The 22,323-nt window shown below is 42.5% G+C and overlaps 1 protein-coding gene across 9 annotated transcripts in view; it reads left to right on the top strand.

Moving 5' to 3' along the window:
* The window catches only part of TUT4 (terminal uridylyl transferase 4), a 215,690-nt gene that overhangs the window by 75,910 nt on the left and 117,457 nt on the right, over positions 1-22,323 (top strand). For 8 of the 9 annotated variants that reach the window (XM_010372104.2, XM_030941947.1, XM_030941950.1 and 5 more), the window contains exon 1: positions 10,199-10,377. The exons of the other annotated variant lie outside the window; for it this stretch is intronic. The gene's annotated coding sequence lies outside the window, so the exon portion shown is untranslated. Of the gene's footprint in view, positions 1-10,198; positions 10,378-22,323 lie in introns of those variants that run through there. 9 annotated transcript variants of the gene reach the window in all.

Here is a 22,323-nt window from a genome sequence, read left to right on the forward strand (position 1 = left end):
TGGTACTAGTGAAATCTTCCTGGAGAATGACCCTCTTCTACATGAAAACCTTCATCTCCACTACCCACAACACATTTAATAAATTATTTGTCTTAACTGATTCTATCACTAATCTCTCTCTAATCTGCCCCTTTTTCCACTCCTACTGCTTCTTTTTTTGGTTTGTTTGTTTTGAGTGCAGTGGCGTGACCTCGGCTCACTGCAACTTCTGCCTCCTGAGTTCAAGTGATTCTTGTGCCACAGCCTCCCGCGTAGCTGGGATTACAGGTGCACACACCATGACTGGCTAATTTTGTATTTTTAGTGGAGATGGGGTTTCACCATGTTGGCCAGGAGCTCAAGTGATCCACCCACCTCGGCCTCGCAAAGTGTTGGGATTACAGGCGTGAGCCACCGTGCTGGCCTACTGCTTCTATTTATATAATCTCTCACCTGATTTTCTGCAATAATCCCTTACTGTTTCTCCCGCTTTCAGTTTGGCTCTTTTATTCTTTTCCACACACTGCTGTTTCCTCTCCAGAAGAAAACAGCATATTTTAAATACTCAAATATAACTACATCATTATCCTTGAAGGACTACCTTTCCAGTTAAGCATAAGTGTATTACTGGCCTCATGATCTTGCCCTGCTCATCTCCTCAGTACCATTTCCTATACCTTGCCCCCCCACCCCCAGATGCCAACTATCTGCAGGTTCCTGAATTGTGCCTTGCCCCTTTTCTCTTCTGCGTCTTGAATGCTGTTTCCTCTACCTGGCTAAGTCCACTCACCCTTCAAGACTCAAATGTCTTTTACTATCTTTTTTTTGGAGACAGGGTCTCACTCTGTCACCCAGGCTGGAGTGCAGTGGTACCATCTTGGCTTACTGCAAGCCTCTCCATCCTGGGCTCAGACGATCCTCCCACCTCAGCCTCCTGAGTAGCTAGGACCACAGGCACATGCCACTATGTGCCTGGTTAATTTTTTGTATTTTTAGTAGAGATAGGGTTTCGCCATGTTGCCCAGGCTGGTCTTGAACTCCTGGACTCCAGTGATCTGCCCTGGCCTTGGCCTTCCAAAGTGCTAGGATTACAGGTATGAGCCATCGCACCAGGCCCCAAATTTTTGTTGGTCATTCTTTCACTACTAAAGTTATTCTCTCCCCCGCAAAATCAATGATCTCTTATTTGTGTACTCATACTACTTTAAACATATCCTTATTGTGGCAATTATATTATTATCTGTTTACACTTCTGAGAGATCCTTGAAGGGATAGAACTTTATAGCTCCAGAACTCATCAGACTGCATCCTCTCATTTAAAAAATTGTGATAAGGGCCAGGTGCAGTGGCTCATGCCTGTAATCCCAGCACTTTGGGAGGCTGAGACCAGAGGATTGCTTGAGCCCAGAAGTTCAAGACCAACCTGGACAACATAGTGAGACCTTGTCTCCTATCCAAAAAATTAAAAAATTGAGGTGAGAGGATGGCTGGAGGCTGGGACATCAAGGCTACAATGAGCTGTGGTTGTGCCTCTGTCTGGATGACAGACCAATACCCTGCCTCAAAAAAAAGTGGTAGAAATACACATAATATACAATTTACTATGTTGGCCGGTGCAGTGGCTCACGCATGTAATCCCAGCACTTTGAGAGGCCGAGGCGGGCAGATCACCTGAGGTCAGGAGTTCAAGACCAGCCTGGCCAACATGGTGAAACCCCATCTCTGCTAAAAATACAAAACTAGCCGGATGTGGTGGCACATGCCTGTAATCCCAGCTACTCAGGCAGGAGAATTGCTTGAACCCAGGAGGTGGAGGTTGCAGTGAGCCGAGATCGCACCATTGTACTCCAGCCTAGGCGACAAGAGTGTAACTCTGTCTCAAGAAAAAAAGAAATTACGTTAATCATTTTAAAGTGTACAGTTCAGTGATGTCAACTATATCCATATTGTGGTGCAACCATCACCATCATCTATCTCCAGAATTTTTTTAAATGATTTTTTTTAGAGGCAGGGTCTTGCTCTGTCATACAGGCTGGAGGACAGTGGCACAATCAGAGCTTACTACAGCCTCAACTCCTGGGCTCAAGGGATTCATGTGCCTCAGCCTTCCAAGTAGCTGGGACTACAGGTGCATGCCAGCGTGACTGGCTTATTTTTAAAAATTTTTTTGTAGAGATGGGGTCTATGTTGCCCAGGCTGGTCTTGAACTCCTGGCCTCAAAAGACTCACTTGTGTCAGCCTCCTAAAGTGCTGGGATTATAGGCATGAGCCACTGCACCCAGCCCACTTTCTTCATCTGATAAAACTGAAACTCTATGCCAATTAAATGATAACTCCTTAGTCTCCCCTCCCCACAGCCTCTGGCAACTACCATCCTACTTTCTGTGTCTATGATTTGGATTGCTATAATCACCTAATAAAAGTGGAATCATACAGTATATATATTTTTGTGATTGGCTTATTTCACTTACCATAACATCCCCAACGTTCATCCACGTTGGCATCCATGTGGCATATTGCAGAATTTCCTTCCTTTTTAAGGCTGAATATGTGGATATACCACATTTTGTTTATCCATTCATACACCAATGGACACTTGGGATTGTTTCCACATTTTAGCTATTGTGAATAATTCTCCTATGAACACGGATGTACACATATGTCTTTGAGACCATGCTTTCAATTATTTTGGGTATATACCCAGAAGTGAAATTGCTGGATTGCATGGTAAGTCTTTTTTTTTTTTTTTTTTTTTAAAAACAGAGTCTCACTCTTTTGCCCAGGCTGGAGTGCAGTGGTGCAATCTGGGCTCACCGCAACCTCCACCTCCCAGGTTCAAGTGATTCTCATGTGCCAGCCTCCCAAGTAGCTGGGACTACAGTCACATGCCACCACACCTGGCTAATTTTTGTATTATTAATAGAGACAGGGTTTCACCATGTTCGCCAGGCTGGTCTCAAACTCTTGACCTTGAGCGATCTGCCTGCCTGCCTTGTCCTCCCAAAATGCTGGGATTACAGGTGTGAGCCACCACACCCAGCTGGTAATTCTATTTTTAATGTTTGGAGGAACCACTATACTGTTTTCCACAGTGACTGTATCATGTTACATTTCCACCATGAGTGTACAAAGTTTCCAATTTCTCCACATTCATACCAACTCTTGTTATTTTCTGTGTTTAGGTAGAGACGGGGGTCTCCCTATCTTGCCCAGGCTGGTCTTTAACTTTTTGTTTTTATAGTCATCCTAATGGGTGTGAAGTGGGATCTCATTGCAATTTTGACTTACATTTCCTTTATGATTAGTGATGATATCTTATATCTTCTTTGGAGAAATATCTGTTCAAGTTATTTACACATTTTTCAATTGAGTTTTTTTGGTTGCTGAGTTATACTTTCTCCCATCCCGCGGGTTGCCTTTTTACTCTGTTGATCATATCTTTGTTTTTTCTTTTCTTCTTTTCTTTCTCTCCCTTCCTCACTTCTTTTCTAGATAAGTCTTGCTGTGTTGCCCAGTCTGATTCCTGGACTTAAGCCATACTCTCACCTCAGCCTCTTGAGTAGTGGTGACTACAGGTGCACGCCAGTGCCCCCAGTTCTGATAGTGTCTTTTGACGAACAAATGTTTTACATTTTCATACAGTCCAATTTGTTTTGCTTTTGTTGCCTGTGCCTTTGGTGTCATATCCATGAAATCATTGCCAAGTCCAATGTTGTGAAGCTCTTGCCCTATGTTTTATTCTAAGAGTTTTATAGTTTTAGGTCTTGTGATCCATTTGAGTTAATTTCTGTGTATCGTGTAAGGTCAGGGCACAAGCTCATTCTTTTGCATTCGGGTATTCCATTCTCCCAGCTCCATTTACTGAAAAGACTGTCTCTTATCCATTGAATGGTCTTGGCATCCTTGTTGAAAATCATTTGACCATATATGTGGAGACTTATTTCCAGAGAGAGGGCATTACATTTTGTAGGGCACAGAAGTGCATCAGAGTGCAGACTGTTCTAATACATTAGAATTGGTCAGAGGGAGATTGTTTAGAATCGAGTTGGATCTCATTTTTGTTTCAGAGAAAAAGGAGAGAGATTTGACTTCAAGGGAGGTAAATTAGCTGCCTTAAAGAAAGTTCATGTCAGAATTATAGATTTTTAGAGCCAGGTGTGGTGGCTTATGCCTGTAATCCCAGCACTGTGGGAGGCTGTGGCTGAAGGATCACTTGAGCCCAGGGGTTTGAGACCAGTCTAGGCAACATGGTGAGACTGCTCCACCTCTACAAAAAATAAAAAATTAGCCAGGCATGGTGGTGTGTGCCTGTATCCCCAGCCACTCAGGAGGCTGAGGTGGGAGGATGGCTTAAGCCCAGGAGGTGAAGAGTGTAATAAACTATGATCATCCCACTGCACTCCAGCTTGGGTGACTGAGTGAGACCTTGTCTCAAAAAAAATAGAAAAGAATTGGCCAGGTGAAGTGGCTCACACCTGTAATCCCAGCACTTTGGGAGGCTGAGGAGGGCAGATCACCTAAGGTTAAGAGTTTGAGACCAGCCTGGCCAACATGGTGAAACCCTGTCTCTACCAAAAATACAAAAATTAGCTGGGCATGGTGGTGTGCACCTGTAGTCCCAGCTACTCAGGAGACTGAGGCAGGAGAACCGCTTGAACCTGGGAGGCAGAGGCTGCAGTGAGCTGAGATCGTGCCACTGCACTCCAGCCTGGGCAACAGAGCAAGATTCTGTCTCAAAAGAATAAAATAAAATAAAATAAAGAATTATGAACTTTTAGACTCCTTTCCCGCCCTATTTCATCTGGTTCACACCCTTTTCTTTCTCTCTACATTTAAGAGTCAGGGTCTCACTCTGTTACCCACCCTGGAGTGCAGAGGCACATTCATAAGTCAATGAAGCCTCGGCCCCCTGGGCTCAAGTGATTCTCCCAACTCAGTCTCTCAAGTAGCTAGGACTACAGACATGAACCACCATTTCTGGTTAAATTTTTAATTAACTTATTTTTTGAGACAGAGTCTCCCTCTGTCATCCAGGCTGCAGGGCAGTGGCTTGATCTTGGCCCACTGCAACCTCTGCCTCCCGGGTTCAATTGATTCTCCTGCCTCAGCCTCCCGAGTAACCGGGACTACAGCATTGTGCTATGCCCAGCTAACTTCTGTATTTTTTAGTCGAGATGGAATTTTACCATGTTTGCCAGGCTGGTCTTGAACTCCTGATTGCCAAGTGATCCAATTGCTTTGGCCTCCCAAAGTGCTGTGATTACAGGTGTGAGCCACAGTGCCCAGCCAAATTTTATTTTTTTTAAGATGGGTCTCACCATGTTGCCCAGGCTGGTCTCAAGCTCCTGGCCTTGATCCTCTTGCCTCAGCCTCCCAAATTGCTGAGATTACAGGTGTGAGCGATCATGCCTAGCTCCCTTGTTTTTATGTATAAAGAAGGCTGATGTTACTCCTGAGGCCAGGATTACCAACAAATATGTATCACAGAAGGAAAAGTTCAGCTCTGTTGAGGAAGTACTTCTATTTCCTAGAATAGGCAGATTTGGTAAGGAATGAGCTCTCTATAGCTACGAATGTACAAACAGAAGTCAGATGAACACCCGCTCTATCAGGCAAGTCTGAACATCTCTCTTCTTGTTTACAGATGTTCCGTGATTGCCCATTAACTTCAGAATAAAACCTTGCTTTTTAAAAAATGATGTGGTTAGTCTAACTTTATAGCATCATCTTCTGCCACGTATATATGTTCTTGATATCTCTAACTTTATGAACGCTAATGTCCTTTTAAATTCTAAAATCTTACTCACAAAAATGCCACCTTAAGAAAAACTGACTGTTTCTAATGTTTCAATGAAGTAAGCTACAGGGTGTGGCTGTAGTTTAAAATTCCACACATAGAATCCTCAGGACAGATGAAATGGAATCAACAGGTAGCAAGTACACACATGTGCTAGTGTGAGTCTAAGGGCACATGAAATCCAAATGGGGCAGATGAGAAGAAACTAAATTTTAAGAAGAAAGGGAATTCATTTTTGTGAAACATTTACTATGAAATAGGCATTTTTACACATTTTTATCTTACTGACTTTTAAGAATGCAAACAGACAAAGAGAAGTAAATCCTTTACACTATCTTGAGGTGAGCACACACCTTAAGAGCTTTGGTATTGTCATGATCTTTGCAAGAATCACAAAAATTTTAAACACTGACCATATCTTATGCTTTACAGACAACTTAAGAGTGTCAACAAGCAATTTCTGAGTGCTTTCTCTGTGTGTCAGGATTACGCTGGGTGCTGAAAATACTAAGGTAAAGGAGACTTTTGGTTAGGACCACATCATGGGGGTGATGCACTGTTTTTCACTAGAGATCATTATGACCCAGGGTCTATAGTCTCTCTCCTTGGAGAAATCGAATACACAGGAAAAAAAAAAATTGGGGCTCAGAGAAACAGCTTAGCAGGTCTGATTGTATTTCTCTCTTGTTTACAAGTGATCAGTGATTCCCCAATAACTACAATATAAAGCCTTTTTTTCTAATGGCATACAGGGCCCTTTATGATCAAACAACAGAACTTGGTTTGAACAGACTTAGGCACCTTTCTTTTTTTTTGAAATGGAGTCCTGCTGTCACCCAGACTGGAGTGCAGATGCATGATCTCAGCTCACTGCAACCTCTGCCTCCCGGGTTCAAGCGATTCTCCTGCCTCAACCTCCCGAGTGAGTAGCTGGGATTACAGGCACCCACCACCATGCCTGGCTAATTTTTGTATTTTTAGTAGAGACGGGGTTTCACCATGTTGGTCAGGCTAGTTTTGAACTCCTGACCTCAAGTGATCTGCCCGCCTCGGCCTTCCAAAGTGCTGGAACTAGGCACCTTTCTTCTTATAATTTTACTTACCAAGTCACCTTTTCATTCAATATGATTAGTTTTTTACTAAGTTTTCTTATTCACCTAGGAAGACAACAGAATATGAATATTGATCCACTGAGTAATTATATTCCTCATGAGATATAATGAAATAAGATTTTTGCTGCAAGTTATTTTCACCCGGGTTTGGATGAAACTAAGTTTTCAGAACTTCCAGACTGGAGGCTTAACCACAATCATGAGATTTCCCTTGAAAGTGTAAGTCCTGGGCCGGGTGCGGTGGCTCAAGCCTGTAATCCCAGCACTTTGGGAGGCCGAGACGGGTGGATCACGAGGTCAGGAGATCGAGACCATCCTGGCTAACACGGTGAAACCCCGTCTCTACTAACAAAAATCCAAAAATCTAGCTGGGCAAGGTGGCGGGCGCCTGTAGTCCCAGCTACTCGGGAGGCTGAGGCAGGAGAATGGCGTAAACCCAGAAGGCGGAGCCTGGGCGACAGAGCGAGACTCCGTCTCAAAAAAAAAAAAAGTGTAAGTCCTCAGAGTATTTTTACATAGAGATCAGACATTTACCAATTTATATCTCAGAAACCTGCGGTTCAAAGGAAAGAATACAGGGCTGGTATTCTAGTCCAGCCTGTGACTTACTGTATGACCATGGGCATGAATTACACCTTATACTCCATAAATTTCCTTATTCTTTTTTTTTTTTTTTTTTTGAGACGGAGTCTCGCTCTGTCGCCCATGCTGGAGTGCAGTGGCCAGATCTCAGCTCACTGCAAGCTCCGCCTCCCGGGTTTACGCCATTCTCCTGCCTCAGCCTCCGGAGTAGCTGGGACTACAGGCGCCCGCCACCTCACCCGGCTAGTTTTTTGTATTTTTTAGTAGAGACGGGGTTTCACCGTGTTAGCCAGGATGGTCTCGATCTCCTGACCTCGTGATCCACCCGTCTCGGCCTCCCAAAGTGCTGGGATTACAGGCTTGAGCCACCGCGCCCGGCCAATTTCCTTATTCTTTGTGTCAGAACCATAGTTGCTCTAGCTGTGATGATCAACAAAATTATAGTTGCCCAAATTTTCAACTTGTCAATTATGTAGGTATCGTGAGGAATCTTATAAGTATCTGTGCTCAAGTGTACAATCTATTGGGGTCACAGAATTCAGAGAATGGAGGGATCACATTCAGTGGAGTGCAGAGGAGGGGTGGTAATCAGGAAGATTTAATAAAGAAGGTAGAGGTTGAGCTGGGTCTTGGGGAATAAGCAAGATAGTAGAAGAGAGTTATCTGGAGGGGATAAGGGCAGAGAGGCACTGAAATTTTCAGTCTGGCCCCAGCTTTCTTTTGCAGACTCATTATCTTCTGTACACTCCAGACTCAATGCTGTCCTCTGAATCGACATGTGTCTGGCACACAGCAAGCAAATCTTCAAGGTCCAGCTTCTAGTTCTTCCACTGAAGTCTCAGCGAAGTGGAATTTATCACACTCCCCTCTGGATTTGCCCAGCCCTTTGTTAGTAAGACCTGTTGCTTTTATAGTAGCTCACCTGCTTGCTCAATGGTGAACTTTTTGGAGACAGGAATCAATGATTTGTCTGTCCCTAGGCACCTAACAACGCTTTGCTCTTAAGTAATCAGGAAATATTTACTCAATTGAACTTGTTCTAAGGACACTGATATCACTGAATTGAAGGGCATGTCGGTATCTTCTTAGTGTCTCTATAGACTTTAGGCTTTCAGCCTGGTGAAGTAGGGATTTTTTCTTTGTTTCTAGGCTAGTCAAGCGAAGCAGGGATACAGATTAAGAATTTGCAGATGAGGAAACTCAGAGGGTACATTTGCTGAAAGGCATCTTGTTGATAAACGCCAAAACCAGTAGGGCTCTTTTGACTTGAAATCCAGTCCTTTATCCATTATACCTGGGTCTTGTAGCATCAGCCAGATCGGGGTAAAATGCACTAACTCTGAATCCTAGTTTTTTCATCCGTAAATGGGAGCAACAGTACGTATCTCACAGGGCTATCGTGAAGTGGAGCGTCCCTCTGTAACCTCTAACCAGTTCCAGCCTGAGTCACATTATAAGAAAATTTATAAGGCACTATTTTGTAAATACTTAAGATTTAACATCTTCCCTTCACCCCTACGTCCACTCTTGTCATACCTTTTTCCTGCCTAGCATGTGTCAAACTCAAAGGACTGGGCACCGAGCACAGAGGTTGTGTGCTTTGTCCAGCTTTGAGGTCAGAGGTTGGCTAAATAATCTCTGAGGCTGGGGTCTTAAAAAAAAAACAACAACAAAAAAAACAAAACTAACAAAGCCTTAAGTTCGTTCTGCCCGTGACTTTAACTAATTATGTAGAGGAATGTAATACGTTAAAAGCAAGGGGAGGAGAGGACCCATTGATGGTAGTTGGTTTTATGCCCGCCTGCAGCTAAAGAAATGATTTCTAAAACCTCTTTTGGGGGTGGGAGAGGGACTGCTCCCGAGATTTCTCTTTTGAGAAATTCCTGAACTGACTGCCTTTTAAAAGGAAAAAAGGTCCAGCTGTGGTGGGCTGGAGGCCGTGGTGAGTGGGTGGGGGTGGACCCCGGCGGCTTCCTCTGTCCCGCTCCCTGCCGCTGCTCCGAAGCCCGCTCGGGCTTCCGAGGGTCCACCGAGGCTCGGGCCGGGCCCAGTTCGAGTGCCAGGCCAGAGGGTACCCATTCCAGGCCGGCGTTCCTCCCCGGGGGGACAGCCTTGGGAGCGAGGCGCCGAGGCGGCTCTCGGGCTCCACTTCCAGCTCGGGGGCCTCGGCAGAGACCAGGAACCAGACTGGGGCTGCACTGGGGCGCCCGCCACCCCCACCCTCTCCGGCAAGCGGGCGAATCGGCGCGGCTCCCCCGCGGCGCCCAGGAGGGCTGCCGGACCTCGCGACCTCCGCTCGGGGGCCCCGCCCCTGCCCGCGAGCCCCGGGTGGCTCCCTCCTCCCCTCCGCCAGCGGCCCGCCCCCTCCTCGCGAGCTAACGAGTATCTCGCGCGCGCTCCCTTCCCTCCGCGTGGGTGTGAGTGCGCGATCCTCCTACCTCGGCCTTCTCCCCATTGTTTCTTCGCGGCCACCACGAGCCCCCTCCCCCCAGTGCTGTTTCCCCCCCTCCCCCGCCCCGGTGTAAACGGTGCCTGGGGGGCCCCCGAACGAAGGGAGGGGGCACTCCTGAACCCCTTCCTCTGCGCGTAGCTCCTCCTCTGCCAGGCCGGGACCCCATTCCAGGCTCTGTCCTCTCCCCTCCCCCTCTCCCCCAGCTACCCCTCTCCCTCGCCCCCTCCCCTCAGCGGGTCCTCCTCTTTCTCTCCCTCCTCCTCCCCCTCCCCATCCCTTCCCCCCCACAATGCAGTTCGCGGCGCGGCGGACATGGCGGTGGAGTCCTGAGCTCGTCGTGTCCCGGCCTCCAGCGGTGGCAGCGGCGACGGCGGCGGCAGCAGGAGGCGGAGGGAGAGCGGGAGCCACTGAGATGAGGAGGCGTCGCGCGCGCCTGTAGCTCGCGGGCCTCGCAGGTACGAGGTTCCGGCCGCGGGGCAGCGCCGGCTGCCGAGGGGGTGTGCTCGGGAAGGCCGGGCGGCCCCCGGTTCGCCCTCCCAGGTGCCGCGCTTCGCAGGTGTCGGGGGCCTGGCCTGAGAGTGTCTCAGCTGTCCCCTTGGGGCCTGACACTTTTTTCTTTGCTGGAACGGGCTTCGGGTGTCCCAGGGGAAGACTGAGATAAGGGAGGTAGGGACGGCGGCCTGGGCGGCCTGAGGAGAGCATTGGGGCGCTTTGGGGACGAACTCCACACTGTGACTGGGGCTCCGGGTCCCGGACCGAAACCTGTTGTAGACCAGCGGGGCGGATTTTGAGTTAACGGAATTGGTTTGAACATTTCTCTTGGGTCCAGTTACGATTCCCTGTCATATGTACCTTTTTCTTTCACCCTTGCTTAGACATAGGGGACTACATAATGTATATAAATGTATACACGCATATAATACATACTGAATGTTTCCCCGGGCTCGTCCTTGTAGGGAGAAGGCAGAGAGGTCCGTGTGGATTTCGTTTCTTGCTCGCCCGCCTTCTCTCTCCCCCGCCCCCCAGTCGAAAGGTGGTAATGCGCGGTTTTGACGTGGGTAACTGAGATTCGTATTTGTAAACAGACAGCGCTCTCCTAGTGTGTTGCACGCCTCTGCAAAGTGTTTCAGACTCCTGTTGGTATCTGGATTGCGAAAGAATGAGATGTTTAGACCTGCAGGAAGCACATCAGCGGGATTTCTAGTCGTACTTGAATGGGATGAATTACTGTTGTATTAACGACGTTGATTACACATTTTCTTTTCAGAAGATTACCAAGTCTTAGATGAATTTTGCGTGAGATCTTAGATTCCGTTTATCTGCTTCTTCATTTTGATAAAAGTAGTTCCTTACACATTTGACCTGCCCTATCGTGATCTTAATTTGTGTCCAGAAATGCAATTGGAATTGTGTATTGTTGGCATGCATTTAGTAATTAGCTCGAGTGAATCAGATTAGCTTTTATTTCCAAAGGATTTTTTTCCCTCCAGTCTTATAGCAGCGAAATGTTTGTAGCACTTGATGAAACAGAACATATCCTGTTTCTGTTTTTAAAGTAATGAGAACTGTTAGCTAATAAAATTGGATAATCCCAGCCGGATATGATAATTTAGAGAGAATGCCACAGAGGTGTTGAATTGTGGGGTGGTTTAAAAAGCAAAGCCGACTTTGTGTGTATGCACGTGTGTGTGTGTGTCTGCGCGCTGAAATTTTCTTTAGGCTCAGAACTCATGTCACTACACTGCATCGTAGTACTGATTAGTCACAACTTGTAAAATTATGAAATATTGATTCGCTTAAAAAGCTGTGCTTAAGATAACTCTTTAGTGTCTAGTGTGCTATGTTGCTTTTATAAACAAATTTTTAAAGAGTGCTTCTTAGAAACCATATACTTTGGGGAGGATAAGAATTTTAAGTCGTTTTATGCTTTACAAATATTTATATTTAATATAAACAAAAGAAACTTTTAAAACTCTTAGATAAATTTTCCTGCTGCTTGCAGTTTTTCACTTGGCTAATGTGGAAAATGAAAAATGAAGTTTTCTTAAAATAATTCAGAAATGGAAGTGAAAGTTAATGACATTTGATGTTTTAAATCCAGCAAACATTTAAATACAGTAAGGAAATTTAAAGTATTTTCATTGTCATAGGCCAAGTTGTTAGTAGTACCGATAAATTAACAAGATATTGTACATATAAGTTTAGTTCAATTTTATAAATTCTAAGTGACACCTAAAATTACATTTATTTTTAGTTGCTGGAGCTAGAACAGTACAGTGTCTACATTTTAATTTTAGACTTTTTAGAATCAAAATATATAATTATAAATTTCTCTGATTAACAAAGAGCTGTTTAAAGATAGTTTTTATTGTTCTCAGCAGATTCATTTTAGAGTAATTAGAATTTTTTTTAACCTCAAAGTTAACCTTGACATACAAAATAAGTACCATTAATTATGTTATATTCTCTGCAGAATGTCAAATCAGGATCTGTTGGTCAAGAAAGGTGTTTGAATTTATTTACTGTAGAAAGTTTCTAGTTTCAGAGAAACAAAATAACCAACACTTAACCTGTAGGGCCTGGCCAGGTGGCTCACGCCTGTAATATCAGCACTTTGAGAAGTGGAGGCGAGAGGATTGCTTGAGTGTAGGAGTTTGATATCAGCCTGGGCAACATAGTGAGACTTTGTCACCACCAAAATATAAAACAAATTAGCTGGGCGTGGTCACGGTGCATGTCTGTAGTCCCAGAAGCTGAGGTGGGAGGATTGCCTGAGCCTGAGAGTTCAAGGTTGCAGTGAGGCACAGTTGCGCCACTGTACTCCAGCCTGGGTGGCAGAGTAAGACCCTGCCTTTTTAAAAAAAAAAAAAAAAGAAAAAAAAAAAAGGCAGTACTTACCTGTTAATGTTGATGCCAGAACGTTTTGTTCGACAAAAGAGAACTCAATGAGATGTGTTCCTTTTTCAAATACATTACAGATACTTGAATTGGTTAAAAAATATTACATTCAGTTAAAGCCACTGCTGCAGGATAGAAATATGTTCTAAAAAAGAACAATTCTAGAAAGACCTAAAAAAGACAAAGGAAAGGGACACCATAGTTTAAAACAGGATAGGTAGACTTTTTCTTAGTAATCTTAGAGCAATTAGAGTTGTTTACATGGTACTAACTGAATTGTCTTAATTCTAGAATCCTAAATAATTACATAATTTGGGGAAATGTTTAAAAACCAGCATTTCTGCAGAGTATTTATTTCCTTTTTTAAATCTTTTATTATGTACAGACTGTATTCAAATAAACCACACACTCCGAAAAAGCAGGTTCTGACTTTTCTTCCAGAGTATTTCTTACAGACCCAAAGAGAGGAAAGGGTATATAAATGCAAAGATTAATGTTAGGATTTTTTTTCCCCTTAAGTGAGAGATTTGTGTGGTGTCTTTTGTTCAAATTATTTTTATGTCAAATCATCTCATTGGATATCTATAATTATGAGTTGAAGAGGGAGAGAGAAGGGAACCAAAATTTTTTAGATTGCCTATTTTGTCCCAGGCACTGTGCTAGATACTCTTTATGCATTTTTTTTTTTTTTCACTTGTTTGGTGTAACAACCCTTTGAAACCTGTTTATAGGCGAGGAATCTTTGACTCACACAGGGTAGTGATTTGCTGAAGATCATAGAATTAGATTTCAAAGCAGATCTCTCTTCCTAATGTAATGTATATGTGATGTTGCTTTTCAGGTGTATTATTTTCTCAATTATTTAGAATTGGAAACTGCCTAACGTTGCTCATTCGTTCATTCATTTAAACATTCATTTCATCAAACATTTGCATTTGTCTCAGTCTACATATAATACAGTAAATTACAGCACACTAGATTGTGGGAGTTGAGAGGAAAGAAACTGGCTCTTGAAGGGTGAGTAGGAGTTTGCTAGGTGGAGAGGAGGATGGATTGGAGGTTGGAGATCATTCCAGACCTAGGGAATAACATGCAAAGATGATAAATTGTGGCCGGGCGCGGTGGCTCAAGCCTGTAATCCCAGCACTTTGGGAGGCCGAGACGGGCAGATCACAAGGTCAGGAGATCGAGACCATCCTGGCTAACACGGTGAAACCCCGTCTCTACTAAAAATACAAAAACTAGCTGGGCGAGGTGGTGGGCGCCTGTAGTCCCAGCTACTCGGGAGGCTGAGGCAGGAGAATGGCGTAAACCCGGGAGGCGGAGCTTGCAGTGGCTGAGATCTGGCCACTGCACTCCAGCATGGGCGACAGAGCGAGACTCCGCCTCAAAAAAAAAAAAAAAAAAAAAAAAAGATAAATTGCAATAAGCCTTGGGGAGTGAGGGAGAGTGAGAAATTCAGTGTGGTAGGAATTGATATAGATAGAATGGTGAGATAAATGATAGGAAGTAGCAAATTGTGAGGGACCATTTATGTTAAGGTGTTTGAATTTTTATCTTGTGAGATCACCAAGTGAGGTAGTGGTTGAGCTGTGATTAGAACTATGTTTTCTGACTCCTAGTTTTGTATTTCTTTTCTCCTTGGCTTTCTTGCTAACAGAGTTTACCTGTTTTTAGTGGATAGGCAGGCCTTCTTTTCCATACCACTCTTCTCTCCTCTCCCTGTATTGTAGACTTTTATCTTGAGGATTCTGTGATCCAAATCTTATTGTCCAAGAACTTTTAATTTTTTAGAAAATTCTTTTGAGATGAAAACACCTCTCGGGGAAATCACCTTGTTATACTACTTAGGAAGTTTTTTCACTTGTTGGCTTGGATTAGTTGACTGTTTTTTAGTTTAGCACTAGAAAATAGTAGCTTAAGGCATTGAAGAGCATGAGCTGGAAGGAAGGAGAAGCTATTCATGCAAGTTTGATGTTCACCACTATAGATGGGCAAAGTCCTAATCTTTACATAAGGCATCATGTACTTTCAAAAAGAAATAGGTATGTTTGTTAATCACACAACAATCTGATTGCTTTAAGTGGGTATTTGATTTACCATGATAATAGATAACTTATTGCATAGTTACTACAAGCTAATTTCTTTCTCAAAATCTTTAAAGTGTTAACTTAGTCCTCAAAACAACCTTTTTTACAGTATTCTCATTTACAGATGGGGAAAGTCCATGTAGAAGGGTTGACTACCTTGGACAATATCTCATAGCTGGTTTGCTGCAGTCAGGATTTGAGCCCAAAGTGTCTGAGTCTAGAGTCACACTCTTCGCCACTATACTGTGTTGTACCTTTAAGCTTAGGGTGTCAAAGTTTTGTGTTCAGAGAGTGTTAAATTCTGTAGTCACATAGGTTGTCAAAAATATTTTGCAAGTATGCAAAGTATGAATTATAAAGAATAACTAAACCTGATTGCATTTTGTCAGTGTGTAGTTTAATAATATAATTATTAAATTAAATATGTAACACCACTGTAGTTTAGATAATTTAATTGACCAATCATTAAGTGCTAGTCATGTGCTGAGTATTAGTTTAGGCCAGTGGTATTCAAACTATGTTTGGGGACCTTTTGGAGAGGGGTGTCTCTGAGTCAAACTGTTTTCATGGTAATGTTAAGACACAATTTGACTTTTCCTTTATTCTCTGGTCTGGAGTGACATGTGAAGACTTTATTGCTTTGATGGCTAATGTAATGTGTAATAGTGTATTATTTTTTTCCCTTTTTTCTTTGAGATATAATTTACAATACCATAAAATTCACACTTTTAAAAGATACAATTCAGTGGCTTTTAGTGTGTTTATAAGGTTGTGTAACCATCACTATTTAATTTTGGAATATTTTTATCCAATAATGAAACCCAGTTCCCATTAATCACTCCCCATTCCTTCCTCCTTCAAGCCTTTGGCAACCACTAAGCTACGTCTCTAGAAATTATGGACATTACACATACAAGGAATTAATACAGTATGTGGCTTTTTGTGCCTGGCTTCTTTCACTGAACTTAATGTTTTCAAGGTTGGCCATAGTGTAGCATGTATTAGCTTTTTTTCTGGCTGAATAGTATTACCTTCTATGGAGATACCATGTTTTGTTTAACCATTCATCATTTGATGGACATTTGGGTTATTTCCACTTTTTACCTATAAGGAATAGTGCTGCTGTGAACATCGTTAAGAGTTTCTGTGTGGATATACGTTTTCATTTCTCTTGGGTATATACCCAGATTGTAATTGCTGGGTGTTTTGATAAACTTATGTTTAACTTTCTGAGGAACTGCCAAACTGTTTTCCAAAGTTGTACCATTTTACATTCCCAGTGGCAATGTATGGAAGGTTCCAGTTTCTTTACATCCTGACCATCATCTAGTGGGTGACACTTTACCCACTACCTCACTACCTCATTGCGGGTTTGATTTGCATTTCCCTAATGATTCGTAAGATGTTGAGCATCTCTTCATGTGCCTATTGTACATTTTTCTATCTCCTTTGGAAAGATACCTACTCAAATCCTTTACCCGTTTTTAAAAATTGTTGAGTTTTAAGAACCCTTAATATATTCTGGATATTAGACGCCCCCCATTTTTTTTTTTTTTTTTTTGAGACAGTCTTGCTGTGTCACCAAGGCTGAAGTGCAGTTGTGTGAACACAGCTCACTGTAGCCTCTGCCTTCTGGCCTCCACCTCCTGGGCCTTAAGTGATCCTCCTGCCTTAGCCTCTTGAGTAGCTTGGACTATAGGGGCGTGCCACCATGCCCAGCTAATTTTTTTGATTTATTTATTTATGTATTTATTTTTGTAGAGACAGGGTCTCACTGTGTTGTCTAGGCTGGTCTCAAACTCCTGGCCTCAAATGATCCTCCTTCCTCAGCCTCCGAAAGTGCCAGGATTACAGGTGTGAGTCATCTCACCCAGCCTAGACCCTTTTTAGCTATATTATTTACAAAAATGCTGTCTCATTTTGTGGAGTGTCTGTTCACTTGATTCTAAAAATGGTGAAAAAATGTACATAACAAAATTATCCATTTAACCTTGTTTCTAACATAAAAATTGCAGTAAAATATACATAACACAACATTTCTTAATGATTTTTAAGTGTATCATTCAGTGGTATTAAGTACATTCATAGTGTTGTGCAGCCATCATCACCATCCATCCCTATAACCCTTTTCATCTTATAAAACTGAAGCTCTATACCCATTAAGTGATAATTTCCCATTCCCTTCTTCCCTCACCCCTGGCAACCACTATTCTGTCTTTACTATTTTGCCTACTCTAAATACCTCATATAAATTGAATCATAAAGTATTTGTCTTGTGGCTTGTTTCACTTAGCATAGTGTCCTCAACGTTCGTTCATGTGGCATATTGCAGAATTTCCTTCTTTTTTAAGGCTGAATCATATTCCATTGTAAGGATATACCACATTTTGCTTCTCTCTTTGTCTATGAGTAGACACTTGGATTATTTCCATGTTTTAGCTGTTGTGAATGATGCTGCTGTGAACATGAGTGTACGGTATCTCTTAGCCTGCTTTCAATTTTTTTGGTATATACCCAGAAGTTAAATTATTGGATCATATGGTAATTTTATTCTTCTTCTTCTTTATTTATTTATTTGACAAGATCTGGCTCTGTCTCCCAAGCTGGAGTGCAGTGGCATGATCTTGGCTCACTGCAGCCTCTGCCTCCTGGGCTCCATCCATCCTCCCACCTCAGCCTCTTGCGTAGCTGGGACTATGGGCGCTTGTGACCACACCTGGCTAATTTTTTTTTTTTTTTTTTTTTGGTAGAGATGCAGTTTCACCATATTGCCCAAGCTGGTCTGGAACTCCTGAGCTCAAGTGATCTGCCTGCCTCAGCCTCCCAAACTGCTGGGATTACAGGCATGAGCCATCGTGCCTGACCTATTATTATTATTATTTTTGACACCTTAGGATCATTGAGTATATTTTTAATTTTTTGAGGAACTACCGTATTGTTTTCCATAGTGGCTGTTACTGTTTTACATTTTACTTTCCTACCAACAGTGCACAAAGGTTCTAATGTTTCCACAGCCTTGCCAACACTTGTTATTTTCTATTTATTTAATAGTAGTCCTGTCCTATGGGTTGTGAGTTGATATCTCATTGGAGTTTTGATTTGCATTTCCCTAATGATTAGTGATATTCAGCATCTTTTCACGTGCTTGTGGCCATCTGTATATCTTCTTTGGAGAAATGTCTGTGCAAGCCCTTTGCCCGTTTTCAAATCAGGTTGTTTTTTGTTCATTTTTTTGGAGTCGCTATATATTCTGGATGTTAGTTCCTTATCAAATACATGATTTATAATTATTTTCTTCCATTCTGTTCTGTGGGGTTACCTTTTTTTTTTTTTTTTTTTTTTTTTTTTGAGACAGAGTCTCACTCTCTGTCGCCCAGACTGGAGAGCAGTGGTGCAGTCTTGGCTTACCACAACCTCCAGCTCCCAGGCTCAAGTGATTCTCCTACCTCAGCCTCCTGAGTAGCTAGGATTACAGGCGCTTGCCAGTATTGCCCAGCTAAATTTTGTATTTTTAGTAGAGATGGGATTTCACCATGTTGGCTAGACTGCTGAGGTCTTGAACTTCTGACTGCAAATGTTCCACCCGTTTGGCCTCCCAAAGTGCGAGGATTATAGGCATGAGCCACCATGCCTGGCCTTTACTCTGTTTCTTTTCTGGTTTGTTTGGGTGTTTTTTTTTTTTCTTTTTTTTTTGAGACAAGGTGTCACTCTGTCCCCTAGGCTGGGATGCAGTGGCGCAATCATGGCTCAATGCAGCCTTGACCTCCCTGGGCTCAAGAGATCATCCCACCTCAGCCTTTGGAGTAGCTGGGACTATAGGCACGTGTCACCACAACACTCGAATTTTAGGATTTTTGTAGAGACAGGGTCTCACTATGTTGCATAGGCTGGCCTTGAACTCCTGGCCTCAAGTGATCCTCCTGGCTGGGCCTCCCAGAGTGCTGGGATTATAGGTGTGAACCACCATGCCTAGCCTGGCCACCATTTTACTCAGTTGATAGTATCTTTTGAGTAACAAAAGTTTTGAATTTTCCGCCAGTCTTGTTTGTCTATTTTTTCTTTTGTTGCCCATGCCTTTGGTGTCATACTCAGCAAATAATTGCCAACTCCAGTGTCGTGAAGCTTTTCCCTTCTAAGTTTTCGTCTAAGAACTTTATAGTTTTATGTTTCTTAGTTATGGTTTTATAGTTACAAGTTTAGGTTTCTTAGCTCTTTGATTCATTTTGAGTTAACTTTTGTTTATGGTCAAAATTCAGTCTTTTGCAGGTGGAACACCCAGCTAAGTTTTTGTATTTTTAGTAGAAATGGGGTTTCACCGTGTTAGCCAGGATGGTCTCATCTCCTGACCTCGTGATCTGCCTGCCTCAGCCTCCCAAAGTGCTGGGATTACAGGCATGAGCCACCGTGCCTGGCCTGATTACTGTAGCTTTGTAGTAAGTTTTGCAACTAGGAAGTGTGAGTCCTCCATCTTTGTTTTTCTTTGTCGAGACTTTTGGCTGTTTGGAGTCTCTTGAGATTCCATATGAATTTTAGGATTGATTTTGGTATTTCTGCAAAAAATATCATTGGGATTTTGATAGGGATTGCATTAAATGTTTAGATTGCTTTTTAGTGTGGACATTTTAACAATAGTAAGGCCAGGCATGGTGGCTCATGCCTGTAATCCCAGCACTTTGGGAGGCCAAGGCGGGTGGATCACCTGAGGTCAGGAGTTCGAGACCAGCCTGGCCAACATGGTGAAACCCTGTCTTTAGTAAAAATACAAAAATTAGCTGGGCCCAGTGGCAGGTGCCTATAATCCTAGCTACTCAGGAGGCCGCGGCAGGAGAATCGCTGAACCTGGGAGGCGGAGGTTGCAGTGAGCCGAGATTGCGCCGTTGCATTCCAGCCTGAGAGGGAGAGCGAGACTCCGTCTAAAAAAAAAATAAATTTAAGCCTCTGTGAACATAATGTGTTTCTGTTTATATATTTCTAAATTTCTTTCAGCAATGTTTCATAGTTTTCATTGTACATATATTTCACTTCTTTAGTTATGTAATTCCTTAGTACTTTATTTTTTTTGATGGTATTGTAAATGGAATTTTTTAAATTTCCCTTTAGATTATTTATTGTATTTAGAAATGCAACTGGTTTTTTGTTTGTTGACTTTGTATCTTGCTTCTTTGCTGAATTCATTTATTAGTTGTAGTGTGTGTGTGCATGTATAATCTTTAGGATTTTCTACATATAAAATCATATTATTTGCAAACTGAGATGATTTTACTTCTTCCTTTCCAATTTAGATGCCTTTTGTTTCTTTTGCTTAATGGTGTTGGCTAGAACTTCCAGTACCGTGTTCAGTAGAAATGGTGAACACAGGCCAGGCATGGTGGCTCATGCCGTAATCGGAGGCTTAGGTGGGTGGATCACCTGAAGACAGGAGTTCGAGACCAGCCTGACCAACATGGAAGAACCCTGTCTCTATTCAAAATTCAAAATTAGCTGGGCACAGTGGCACATGCCTGTAATCCCAGCTATTTGGGAGGCCGAGGCAGGAGAATCGCTTGAACCTGGGGGGTGGAGGTTGCGGTGAGCTGAGATCATGCCATTGCACTCCAGCCTGGGCAACAAGAGCAAAACTCCACCTCAAAAAAAAAAAAAAAAAAAAAAAGAAAAGGTGAAAACAGACATCTTTCCCTTGTCCTGATGTTAGAGGAAAAGGTTTTCATTTTTTACCATTGAGTGTGATGTCTACTATAGGTTTTCCTTAGATAGCTTTTATTATATTGAAGTAGTTTCTTTCTATTCCTAGATTGTTGAGTGTTTTTATCATGAAAGGGTATTGAATTTTGTCAGATCCTTTGTTTGCTGGAGATGATCATGTGGTTTTTCGTTTTGTTTGGTTAATATGGTATGTTACATTGATCTGTTTTCAAATGCAAGGATGGTTCAACATCCTTGCATTCCAGGAATAAATCCCATTTGGTCGTGGTGTATAATTCTTTAACTGTGCTGCTGAATTCAGTTTGCTAGTATTCTGTTGTGGATTTTTGCATGAATGTTTATACTATTTTCATTTTAAGCCTCAGCCTCCCAAGTAGCTAAGCATACATTCAGTAACATTAAATATATTTACATTATTGTGCAACTATCACCACCATCCATTTCCAGAATATTTCCATTTTCCCAAGCTGAAATTCTGTACCCATCAAACAATAAATTCTCATTTCCCTTGCTTCCTAGCCTATAGCAACCACCATTCTACTTTATTTCTCTGTAATTTTGACTGCTCTAGGTACTGCATTATCAGTAGGCTCACATAATATTTGTTGTGACTGGCTTCTTTCATATGGCATAGTGTCTTCAAGGTTCATCCATGTCATAGCATGTGTCAGAATTTTCTACCTTTTTAGGACTGAGTAGTAGTTCATTATATGTATGTCCCACATTTTGTTTATCCTTTCATCTGTTGGTGGATACTTGGGTTGCCTTCACATTTTGGCTGTCGTGAATAATGCTTCTTTGAACATTGATGTTCAAATACCTGTTTCTGCTTTCAGTTATTTGGGTATATACTTAGAATTGGAATTGTTGGATCATTCTATGTTTAATTTTTTGAGGAGTTGTCATACTGTTTTTTCATTTTCGTGCGTGCTCATTGAAATACAGAAGTTTTAAATTTGATGAAGTCCCGCTTATCTATTTTCTTTAGTTTTCTCTGCTTTAAGTGTCATACCTAAAAAATCATTGTTGATCCAAGATTATGAAGATTTACTCCTATGTTTTCTTCCAACAGTTTTATACTTTTAGCTTCTACATTTAGGTCTTTGATCCATTTTGAGTTTTTTTTTTTTTTTTTTTAATGTGATATAATGTAGAAGTTTCTTTCTTTCTTTTTTTTTGTTTCGTTTTGTTTTCTTTTTTGTTTTTTGGCAGTCTTGCTCTGTCACCCAGGCTGGAGTGCAATGACGTGGTCTCGGCTCACTGCAACCTCTGCCTCCTGAGTTCAAGCAATTCTCCTGCCTCAGCCTCCCAAGTAGCTGGGATTACAGGTGCCCGCCACTATGCCCAGCTAATTTTTGTATTTTTAGTAGAGATGGGGTTTCACCATGTTGGCCAGGCTCGTCTTGAACTCCTGAGCTCAAGTAGTCTGCCACCTTGGCCTCCCAAAGTGCTAGGATTACAGGCGTGAGCCCCCGTGCCCAGCCTGATGTAGAAGTTTTACTACTTTTTTTTTTTTTTTTTTTTTTTAAGACAGAGTCTTGCTCTGTGGCCCAGGCTGGAGTGCAGTGGCGTGATCTTGGCTCACTGCAACCTCTGCCTCCTCCCAGGTTCAGGCAATTCTTGTGCCTCAGCCACCCTAGTAGTTGAGATTACAGGCGTGCACCACCATGCCCAGCCAGTTTTTGTGTTTTTAGTAGAGACAGAGTTTTA

The sequence above is a fragment of the Rhinopithecus roxellana genome, chromosome 12 (genome assembly GCF_007565055.1).
Source record: "Rhinopithecus roxellana isolate Shanxi Qingling chromosome 12, ASM756505v1, whole genome shotgun sequence".
In the NCBI taxonomy this organism is placed as follows: Eukaryota; Metazoa; Chordata; class Mammalia; order Primates; family Cercopithecidae; genus Rhinopithecus; species Rhinopithecus roxellana.